Source organism: Lethenteron reissneri, chromosome 17 (genome assembly GCF_015708825.2).
Source record: "Lethenteron reissneri isolate LAM-NWPU_2019-01 chromosome 17, ASM1570882v1, whole genome shotgun sequence".
NCBI classification, from domain to species: Eukaryota; Metazoa; Chordata; class Hyperoartia; order Petromyzontiformes; family Petromyzontidae; genus Lethenteron; species Lethenteron reissneri.
This window is the reverse complement of record NC_083795.1, coordinates 12,055,152-12,066,476: the sequence shown is the minus strand read 5'-3', so window position 1 is coordinate 12,066,476 and position 11,325 is coordinate 12,055,152.

Sequence of the window (11,325 nt, the reverse complement as noted above, 5' to 3'; positions counted from 1 at the left end):
GCCGACGTCTGCGAGGGTGCGGCTCATTGAGCTCGCGCCTGACAAACCCGCAAAGCGCTCACGGCCCGCCCGCCCGCCCGCACTTGCCTGTCCAGACAGGCCAAGCCAAGCTATGGCTTCAACTTGGTCTCACAACAGCCCTGAGGAATGATGGGCTCGGTTGGGTTGGGCTAGGCTGAGTTAGGGGAGGTTTGACAACAACCCATCCACCCCCACCCCCCCAAAAAATCGGGGAACTAATAAAGTGTACGTACGAAATAATACATGATGTTAACGATGGGTACTGCAAATATTAGCTTAAAAAATTACAAGCTCACCGAATTAGATGTTAAAACGTTACAGCGCCAGTAAGCCAGTAGACGCGTTATAAACTTTGTCGTAGTCTTCTGCCCGGGGCAACTCAATACGACGCAAAGTATACGACGGAGCGAAGTTTTATGTTCAGCTCAAGTGATAACATATCGGCCAAGAGACGTTTCGTTTTTCAGTAGCCAGGGAGTCATCCTCATCATTTAATCTCGCTGGTGCATTTAAAAATAGCACCGGCTAGTTATGCCAGCGATGGTCAACGCTCGCATTAAAACAAAACAACCTTGCAAACTCGGGCCCCCCTGGAATCGCCGGTGCCTGCGTGCATTCATACGGTGCCCCTATGAAATGACATCACACGACAGGTGTGGAAGAACCAGTTTCATTATGTCTGAGTAATCGCGAAAGCATAATTTATTATGAGAGGGGTTGGAGGAGGGGGGGGGGGAGGCAGGAAACCGATGCAGCTTTGGCTGCTGGCAAGTGCCGATTCCAACTACCACGAGTTCTCACGCGTGTTTGTGTCGAGGGCTGTGTTGGTGTTGACGTGTGTGACCCCACCGATACCATCTCAGCTCCCCCCGCAGTACCAGGGACTGAACTCTCATCAGCCGTCCCTCATGTTACGAGCAAAAAATGTTTGGGTTCTGAGAACTAAAAGAAAAAAAAGTATTGTCTCGGGTGTCAATGAGCAGCAGCAGCAGCATCTTAACGAGAGCAGGAAGCCTCCCTTCTCTCAGACGACCGCAGGAATGCCTTTGCATGGGTGCCACGGTCAAGGTGAGAGTGGAGAGTATTGGGTAGGCGGCCTACACACACCCGGCAGTGAGTCAACAGAGCTCACTGAAGTCCTAGCGAGGTTGCTGAGGCTAAAGTGTGGTGTCCAGGTTGCTGAGATCATAATTGCTAAGTCACAAATGCAGAAATTGTGCAAGCTCACATGTACTTTGACGACGGTTGCTAATATTAGACGCAAGTAAAAATATCACGCCAATGTTATTCCAGCATGGATGTGTTTTGGATGAAGTTAAAAGGGTTAAAATGGTCGTGCTTGAAAAAAATGCACGATTTTTTTAAAAAATAAAACTTTATTTGACTACTACCTGTACTACCCGGCTTCGCGGACTTGGATTCACCACACCCGACAGCCTTTGTCTCCCCAGTGGCGATGTTCACACCACAACAGTTACTCGTTTGAGGCTGAGTCGACCTAGGGGAGGCTCAGGACCGGTTCAAATAATCGTCACTGGTGGTGGCCGTGAGCGGGAATCGAACTCGGGTCGCCGGGTTAATAGCGCGGCGCGCTGACCACAACACTACAACGCGTTACGCTACAACACGCGCGGGTCACGTGACAGATGTCACGTCACAGCTCACTTGCGTGCAAAAAAATATGCATTATTGAGCTCCCCCCCTCAAAAGTGTATTTTTATAATTGTTGCATGGTGTACAGTCTGGAAAGTACCCACATGGCAAATTTGCAGTTTGTTGCATGTCGGGAAGTACGCTAAACATTTTGAACAGACACACATAATCACAACTTTGCTTTTATATATATGTGGAGACAGAAAAAAATGCTATTTTGTTTAGAATTTACTTACACCGCTTGATATTAACGCGTCCCCAAATATTTTTTTACTTACATGCAAAATACCTCCGGAACCTTAACCAGAGACCTACCGCTTCCAACTGGGCAAGTTGAAGCAGTGCCGTACAGAAAGATAACATCATAAAGTCTGCGATGATCCAGACCTTTGGGACACACAGACCTCACCTCATTAGTCGCACTCGACTTGTTGATGTCCAACTGAACACTGCAATTCGGTGTATCACTAGAACCGTCAAGTCGACTCAAACACCCCCCGTGCTGTCACACATCTCTCCCCCACCCATCCTCTGCAACCCTCCAGGAAGTCGTGCGAATGGAGGAAAGCAGTCGCCTTCCCATTCATCAGGACCTCAATAACGTCCCTCGTCATCGCTTGAAGTCACGCAAGCCCTTTTGGACCCGTGCGCTTAACCTTAAACAATGCAAATTCAACTCCGATGAAGCTTTAAGAGCTGAATGGAGTTCAAAAGAACTCACAAACATATTGCGAAAGACCCAACGCAGAAGATCTTCCACGAAGTTCACGAACCAACCTAAATCGTATCTGCACAAACCTATGGTGCACAAATGGAAAATTAAAACTCTCCCGTGTGCGACTGTGGTCATCCAGAACAGACCATTTACGACTATATTTACCCAAGAATGTCAGTGTGTAACGCGCGTGACGTCACGCCACGTCGAGCATTAATAATCATGAACAGTAAAGTCACCTAATAGGTGCAAAGAAAATAACAAAAAATAACAACAAAAAACTACGTTTCGATCGCAACACAAGCGATCGTCAAAAACTACGACGAAATGTCGTAGTTTTTTGTTCTTTTCTTTGAACCTATCTACGAAAGCTTTAAGTCAAGAATCATGAACAGGTTACGTCCTCCACATGAACCCGCCCCTCATTAATAATCATGAACAGGTGACGTCACTCCGCATCGAACAGCCCCCCTCATTAATAATCATGAACAGGTGACGTCCTCTAAATGGACACCCCCCTCCATTCATAATAATTAGCGGGTGACGTCACTCTACATGGGGGGCCGAGGCGCCTCCTCCCCCCTCCTCAACCCTCACTACAAATGCAGAACCCTCACGTCACGCGATCTCCGTAACGCTGTTGAGACATATAAGTAAAAAGGACGTCATGATGAACAAGGGATTATAACCTTTAAATGAACTAAGTCTGTGTCACCGCGCCCTTACAAATTTTACACGAATTGATGCAATGAATATCACGTCGGGGTCTGCTTTTCGCTTGCGAGTTTCAGATTTACTGCAATACACCCGTCCTTGGACGGGCAAAAGGCTCGTACAACATATAACGACGCAATGGCCCAATCCACAAATACGAAGGAGACATCAGAGCGATACACTCCGCTGATCCTGACGCGGTTGTCTGGATTGACCACGTAAATGTGAAATTGTAGTTGTTGCTCTGCATCTACATCAGCCATACGAAAGACGAAGATTATGAAACAAATACTTGAATTCAGGCTCACATCTCCACCTGTACTGTCACAATACTCGAAGTGAGGAATCAATCAAGCTGGTGTGGCATTTCACTCAAAGCTCACCACCATGGGCCATGATATGACCTAGCTAAAGCACGTTCGCTGCTTGTTAGAGGTTCACAGTTCGATTCAAGTGGCTGCCCTGATTACTAGTGCGCGAGTAATAGCCATAATAATACGTGCTGTGTGCTTTAAAGTGAATGTTAAACATTCCCTGACGTCATACGCAAGCATCGGCCATTGTATTTCAACGTCAAGCTAAAAATTTGCTATGCAGTATTCGAAAATTACCACAAATTATTCAATTTTGATTATATACATAGCAATCATTGCACTCCCCTGACGTCATACAAATTATTCAATTTTGATTATATACATAGCAATCATTGCACTCCCCTGACGTCATACGCAAGCATCGGCCATTGTATTTCAACGTCAAGCTAAAAATTTGCTATGCAGTATTCGAAAATTATCACAAATTATTCAATTTTGATTATATACATAGCAATCATTGCACTCTCCTGGCAAACTAATGTCCCAGGTCACTCTGGCACATTAGGCTGTTATTGTCTCTTTAGTCTTAACCTTGTAAAACATCATAAACTTGAAACACTCACCGTGAAATTCAACTCCCTGACTCTCCACAGAAAACACGTGCACCTGTACGTTTTGCAAGATTGTCCATAAGCCTAATCAGTTGTTTACTTTCCTACTGCTGACAAAAAGACCTACTTGAATAATGCACGAGTGAATCATTCATGCTGACGGGTGTGAGAGGCCGGTAGCACACGACTGCATTGCTTCCGAAGCCAAACCACGAAATAATGGGATGGGTGCAGCTTTAAAGCCAATGATGATCTCGGGTAAACGGATGTATTGTTCCTCGACTTCAATGATGATTTTCTTTTTACCTCCAGCTAGCTATGCACCTAACTATAATAGATAGGTTTACCAGAGTTAGTGGAAATCCCTCAGTACATTATAGTATCTAATATTCAAATACAGTATCATCTACAGTTTAAATACTTCATAGTGAAATGTCCTGTGAGGTAGAGTGGTGGCACAGTGGTTAGCATGCTGTGTACTACCAACCCGGCGACCTGAGAAGCTCGGACATGGTTAACATCAGTCGCGAGTAATATATGAACTAGTTCTCAGCCTCACCTTCACCAACCCCACAGCATTCAACCTGAAGTGTATTAACAAGGGGTGTAAATATATATGTAAAACGCCCTTTATAAGGGTCAGTCACGCAGGGTTTGTTGCCTACAATAAAATTCACCACGAATGTGCCTGATCTTGTCAGATCTTGGAAGCTAAGTCGGATTGAGCCTCGTCAGGGCCTGGGTGGGAGACTGCCTGAGACTACCAGGTGTTGTGGGGCTGGGCTGACAAGATGACCAGGAGATGGCAGTGCAGCACTGGACGTGTGGCGCTTTAATTGACATCCCTTGTTTGCGTTGGGTTTCTCTAGGTACTCAATTTTCCTCCCACATGGCAAGGTATTGATGGAATTGGCGAAAAGGCACAATGCATTGGGACCATCTTGAAAAAAAGAGTATTGAGACTCAGTGAGGCTTTCCTGGATATACAAAGGCAATTATTATCACTGTATAGCTTGTGTCAACACAATGCCTTTCCTGCAAAGGAGAGCTGAGTAACTGGGTTGTATCTTGTTTTCCCAGGTCCTAAAAGTTGGGACAGATGGACACTAGCATTTGATTGACGTATAGGACACTCCCACTATCCCGAGGACTCACACAGAGGAGAATGATAAACAGCCACACAATTAAACAATAAGTACACACTGTATGAACGGTCCATACTTGCCAGCATTTTTCTTTAATACCACAGGTAAATGCACACACATGATACCTTGTAAAAGGTTTCAGTTTGGCGTTTGAACATCATCTTAACACCTGTTTTGTTGCCAGAAAAAAGGGGAAGACCTATTCTCATATCCGGCAATGGTTCACTGTACAAGCGAAGGGTTAGATGTGACCAATAAAATATCTGTCAGGTCATAACTTAGCAGTTTCGCGTATTTGGCGTGAGAGGCTTTAAGCCTCGCGCCATTTGGTGTGTGTCTGAAAAACATTCCACGTGTGTCAGATTTGGTCATCGTCATCTTCAGCCATGGCCAAAACCCCACGCCACGGATATCTCTCACGAATGTCACGATCCCACACCTCGCACCTGCACACGAGGCGATTCCATCGCTCCATCTCCACTGGGAAAACCGGAGCACGTGGATCGTTGCACGGCCGACGTGAACTAACCTGCGCACAAAATTGCTCGCACCTTCGCAAAATCCAGCGCACGTGAAATGCTCAATTCATGTCCAGTGCCCATTCTGTCAAACCACTTCTTGCCACGTTCTAAAGGTCTCTCTCCCGATCACCGGTCGGCTGCTGTTTGACCATACTTCACCACTTCTGGTCGGCTGCGGAGAAAGTGAACGGGGGTGGTGGTGGTCGTCGTGCTACTCGCTCCGCTGTCCACACAACAAAAAGGCTAAGATCCCTTCCGATCAATAATGAACATCTCCCGATTATCGCCTGAAACAGGATCGTATGGCACAGGGTTTGTGCTGTTTGCGAGCACCAAATTAAGTTCGCAACGGCGCACGATGCCCCACGCCCGGCCGCCTTTGTCTCCCCAGTGGCGATGTTTACAACAAACCGGGTACTAATTCGAGGCTGGGTCAACCTAGGGGTGGCCCAGAGCAGGTTCAGACAATCGCTAGCACTGGTGGTTGTTGGCCGTGGGCGGGAATCCAACTCGGGTTGTCGGGTTTCCTAGCGCTAACCGCTGCACCACCGCTCGCCACTTCACTGCCCACCTCCCCACTATTACAATACTATTACAACATTTGTTTTTAATTATTGCCCTATTGTTACCGCGGTCTTATTTGTTAACGAGTCCTCGCCTCCTCGCGGTCGCATGAGGACACCAGGAGATGAACAATGACGAGACGTTCTTTACACTAATCCTCGTGTCCTTTTGTGTTAAAAGCGAAGCGCCAGTAAGTTAGATATGTTCTTTCTCTTGGGGGAAAGGGAAGGTGGGTGGTAAAACTTGTCACGGCGACACGCACAGACCCGTCCGCAGTAAGTGTCTCTAACCTGCCTCTTCCCGCCCATCGTGACCACCACCACCACCGCCACTGTCAAATAACAACGCTGAGGTGGGGGAGAGTCTTCTTGTTCAAGGGACGAATGTTTACAGAAGCATTCCTTGGCCCCGCTGTCGTCTTGTGTGTGTGCGTGTCGTGTGTGTGTCTTGTGTGTGTGCGTGTCGTGTGTGTGTCTTGTGTGTGTGCGTGTCGTGTGTGTGTCTTGTGTGTGTGTGTCTTGTGTGTGTGCGTGTGTGTCTTGTGTGTGTGTCTTTGTGTGTGTGTGTCTTGTGTGTGTGTGACCTGTGTGCGTGTCTTGTGTGTGTGCGTGTCGTGTGTCTTGTGTGTGTGCCCTGTGTGTGTGTCTTATGTGCGTATGTCTTGTGTGTGTGCGTGCGTTTGTCGTGTGTGCGTGTGTCTTGTGCGTGTGTGCCTTGTGTGTGTGTGTCTTGTGCGTGTATCTTGTGTGTGTGTGCGTGTGTGTCGTGTGTGTGTGTGCCAAGTGTGTGTCTTGTGTGTGTCTTGTGTGTGCCCTGTGTGTGCGCGTGTCTCGTGTGTTTGCGTGCCCTGTGTGCGTGGGAGGAGAGGAGGGAAGGACGTGCAGTTTCAAGTTGAGGGGGAGAATAGTTCACGACCAAATGATGAGACGCCGATGAAAGGAGATCAACAGCCGCAGTTAAATTGTGTAGTTTTATCACGCTCCACGGGGGGGGGGGACAGGTTTTTGATAAAGAATTCTCCCAGTAGCTAGCTGCCCAGTAAATATGCCAACGTTGAGTAGCACGTGGGTTGGAACCGTTGGATCAACAATGGCCAAACTTTTTATGTTTACTGGGATGTCGATTGCATCCAGGCCAAATTGCAGACAAGATTACATTTTGAGAATATATATTCCCTTTTTTTCTGGCAACAAAACAGGTGTTAAGGTGTTAAAACACCAAACTGAAACCTTTTACAAGGAATCATGTCTGCATTAACCACAATACCTGACCAGTATTGAGCAGTATTGTGGTTAATTTGTTGTTTTAAAATTTTAACACCTGTTTTGTTATTCTTGGGTCTTTCTGTAACGTCACGTAGATAGGTTCAAAGAAAATAACAAACAAAAAACAACAAAAAACTACGACGTTTCGATCGGAACACAAGCAATCGTCATCAGGAGAAAAAAAGAACGTGAAAGCTGTTGAGGGAGGCTGTTCTACACATTCCTGCGGAGGGAGCTGGTAGGAACGTTGGGTTGCACGGTCAATGGCCAGGGTCAACGGCAGCGTGGTGTATTCCGCAAATATGACCGACTGTGAGGGCGGGCACAAGCCGGCGTGAGTAGGTTAAACGTTGAGTTTTATAAGGGCACCACGGGGTGACCAGCCCCTCCCCACCCAGCCCCACCCCTCCCACCCCCCACCCAGCCCCATCCTCCCCACCCAGCCCATCCCCACCCTCTCCACCCAGTCCCTCCCCACCCTCCCCTCCCCACCCAGCCCCACCCTCCCCACCCAGCCCCTCCCCACCCTCCCCTTCCCACCCAGCCCCTCCCTGCACGACAGACGGACGGACACAATAATCCCCTGTGGGCTGGTGGAACCAGTGGGTTCCTACCAGTAAAAGGTTTCAAATCGGTGTAGCCCAAGGGTCATAAGCGAAGTGGGTGGGGCTAGGTGATGTTAAAGTGAGAAATTTGCATGTAAATGTAAGGTCGGAGAGCTCCCTCCACGACGCCGAAGCTGCTTTGTTGCCAGAAAAAAGTGGAAAACTTATTCCCATATTTTGGAACTGGCAAAGGAGGTCCCATGATGAAGATTACATTTTCTTACTCTTCAGGGCTCATCCGGCGTCAGCAGTTCTCCCGCTGTGGTTGTCTCACCTGATGACGGTTGCTTGTGTTGCGATCGAAACGTCGTGATCTATTAATTTTCTATCTACGTGACTTTAGCAAAATAACCAAATAAATTAATTTGTATTAACTTAAACGTTGCTGTTGGGAGACCTGATTTTAGTTGAACTTTTATTACGCGATCGACAAGACTACAAACCAAGGCCGTAATTATAATATAAATTGGGGGGAGGGACACATCCCCCCCAATATTCAAATATGCTCATAATGTCCCCCCCCAAATTTCTATAAAACAGATTTCTGTTTATATGATTGTGGTTATGGTTGTACTTTATTAATCCCTAATCTATGCCATTACATACAATGTAAAAGGTAAAAAATAATAAGCAGAGCCATGTAATAAATACAATACACAATTACACAATTAAACATCATTGTACAAAATAAATAAAAGTCCATCCGATGTGTTAGTGATTTTTTTTATAGTTTAGGCAGGAAATGGCAGGAAATTAGTTTTCAAATTTAGATTTTTTTTCTGGGGGGGGGGGGGGAACCCCCAGATCCCCTGAAAGATTTGGACCTCCCCCCAATGTTGAATCCATGGCTACGGCCTTGCTACAAACCATCACACAGACCACTGATACGAACAGTTTCAGTGTAGTCCTTTATGAATGACGGAACAATTCACCCTGAATATGCCACCCCTTCTTGTAAGATCTCAAGTTAAGCAGGAAATTGAGCCTGGTTAGTCCGAGGATGGGTAACCACCACCACCACCAACCACCAGTGATTGTGGGGAGTTTTAGGTGTCCAGGTGATGACAGTGCTGGGTGTTTAGCCCACATGAAGCCGAACTCATGAATGGAACAGACCAAACATCCAAATGCAGAATCCTCTCGAAAGATGCTTGAGACTCAGTGAAGCTTATGTTGATAAATAATTGCCAGTGCAGCATTGTTAATAACCAGGTGAGAAGTCTACTGAGTGTAAAGTAATGATTTGCAATAGAAACGCGATCAACATGTATTGCTAAACCTGTTACCACTAGGATTATCTGTTCCTAGTATCTTTGGGTAAGAGAGGCATCAAGACAATTGGCAAACCTTTTTCTTCACACATGACCTATAATGATACCAATCAACCACCAGAGGGCGACGTTGCCATAGAAAACAACTCTCCGTTGCTGAGTGTTGGAAAGCAACGTATTGGTGTCATTAAATACACCCAACCATAGTCTCAGCCAACTATTAACTAGCCTGGAATTTAAATAACTTTAAAAAAACGTTGTCTCTTGTGGCCGAAACATAACTTATTGGTGCTGTCATTAAAATCACTCAAAGCTGTGTCAAATTTTCGATTTAAGATGGCAGTGGGTGTGTGGGTGACTTAAAGCACTGTTGATGTATGGATATTGCGATGCAGCTGCATTCAGAAGCTATTTAACTCCGAACTACTGCACAGTATTAAAATTGCTTTTCATATGAACTTCATTTTAGCGTGACGATTTGGTAAAAACGACCAGTGAAAGGAAAACTCACAAACCCATTGAGCCGACAGGACTCAACCCTCTAGCGTGACTGATTCATTGAGTGCAACGCAAACATTCAGGGGGGTGGGCAATAGAGTTACTATTAAACAAACTTTAAACACATGTTATACGCTAAACATAATTGCATGTCAGCCTATATAAGGTTGTACTAATTTTTGGTGATGCTGTATTGACAGTGCTGCACAAAACACAGTTAACACAAAAAGAACCCTCAATATATAATAGGCAACGTTTCAGGCCATTAATTATACATTTTCTTTTAAGGCAGTGTGATTGATGAATGTAGCTATATGACCTTTTTGCCAGTATCAATATATTATTCAATCCCTTCATAATGTCATTATGCCAGAAAGAGTAAAGCTTTTTGAAATAATTCAATATTTATGAATGTGTTGAGGTTTAAAACAATATACCGAACTGGAGAACTTTTAATATAAACTGCCACTGGTGTATCTTAAACTTCTTTCGCACCGTACGTAGCCAACCGTGTTAATTCATTCATTCCTAATCGGAGGTGTTATATATTGAACAGGGATGAGTCTTCAGCAAGGGTAACACAGTCCTCTCCAGCCCCCCCCCCCAGCCGACCATCTTAGAGGGGCTGGGCTTAACTCAAACACGGTAGTCATTATGCATCTGTGTGGTCGAGCAGTAACATCCGGGCTCACAAGCAGTGCATGGGGCACATCGTGAGGCTGGCTGGCTTCCACCCAAATCCTACCACCTGCATGGTTAGCCACTTGAGCAAGTGGGATGGGGACTGGTGCTTATATCCCTGGCAGTAGGACCAGGCTATAAAGTTATATAAGTGGGTAAATATATAAATAAACCCCCTTCCTCTTTCATGGACTAATGAAGCAGTTGCGCAATTGCCCCTGACAGGAGTGTTTTTTTCTCTGTGGCTAGACTTTGAGTGAATTAATGGAAAAAAAGGAACAGCAAGGCTGATTAGAAAAACCTCTGACGAGAACAGAGCAGACAAACAAGTTATTTTACTGATTTCTGGGCTCCAGGCCAGAGGGTAAATTAACAAAAAATAATAAAATGGTGGGAAGCTGCAGGAATAAAATGGGGGGGGGGAAATACTTACACGAAAGTTCTTGCAAACCACCTGCTTTTCCTGAAGTGTGAGACAGACATCACCGACCTTTGACCTCATCCCTACCTCCTCAGACCGCTCACACAATAGGCCCCTGATGAACGAGTGCAAATGTCTGCTTCACGCTGGGAGCCAGCCTTCCCGTCCATCACGGTCGAGAAAACATGGAGACCTTGCCCGTTTATTATGATTTCCTTCCGCAACATTTCCGCTTTGCATTGGCCAAATAATCAGTGCGGCACACGTGCACTTGTGGATCAGTTTGCACCTACAAAATATGATCATCGATTACTTGACATTGACAA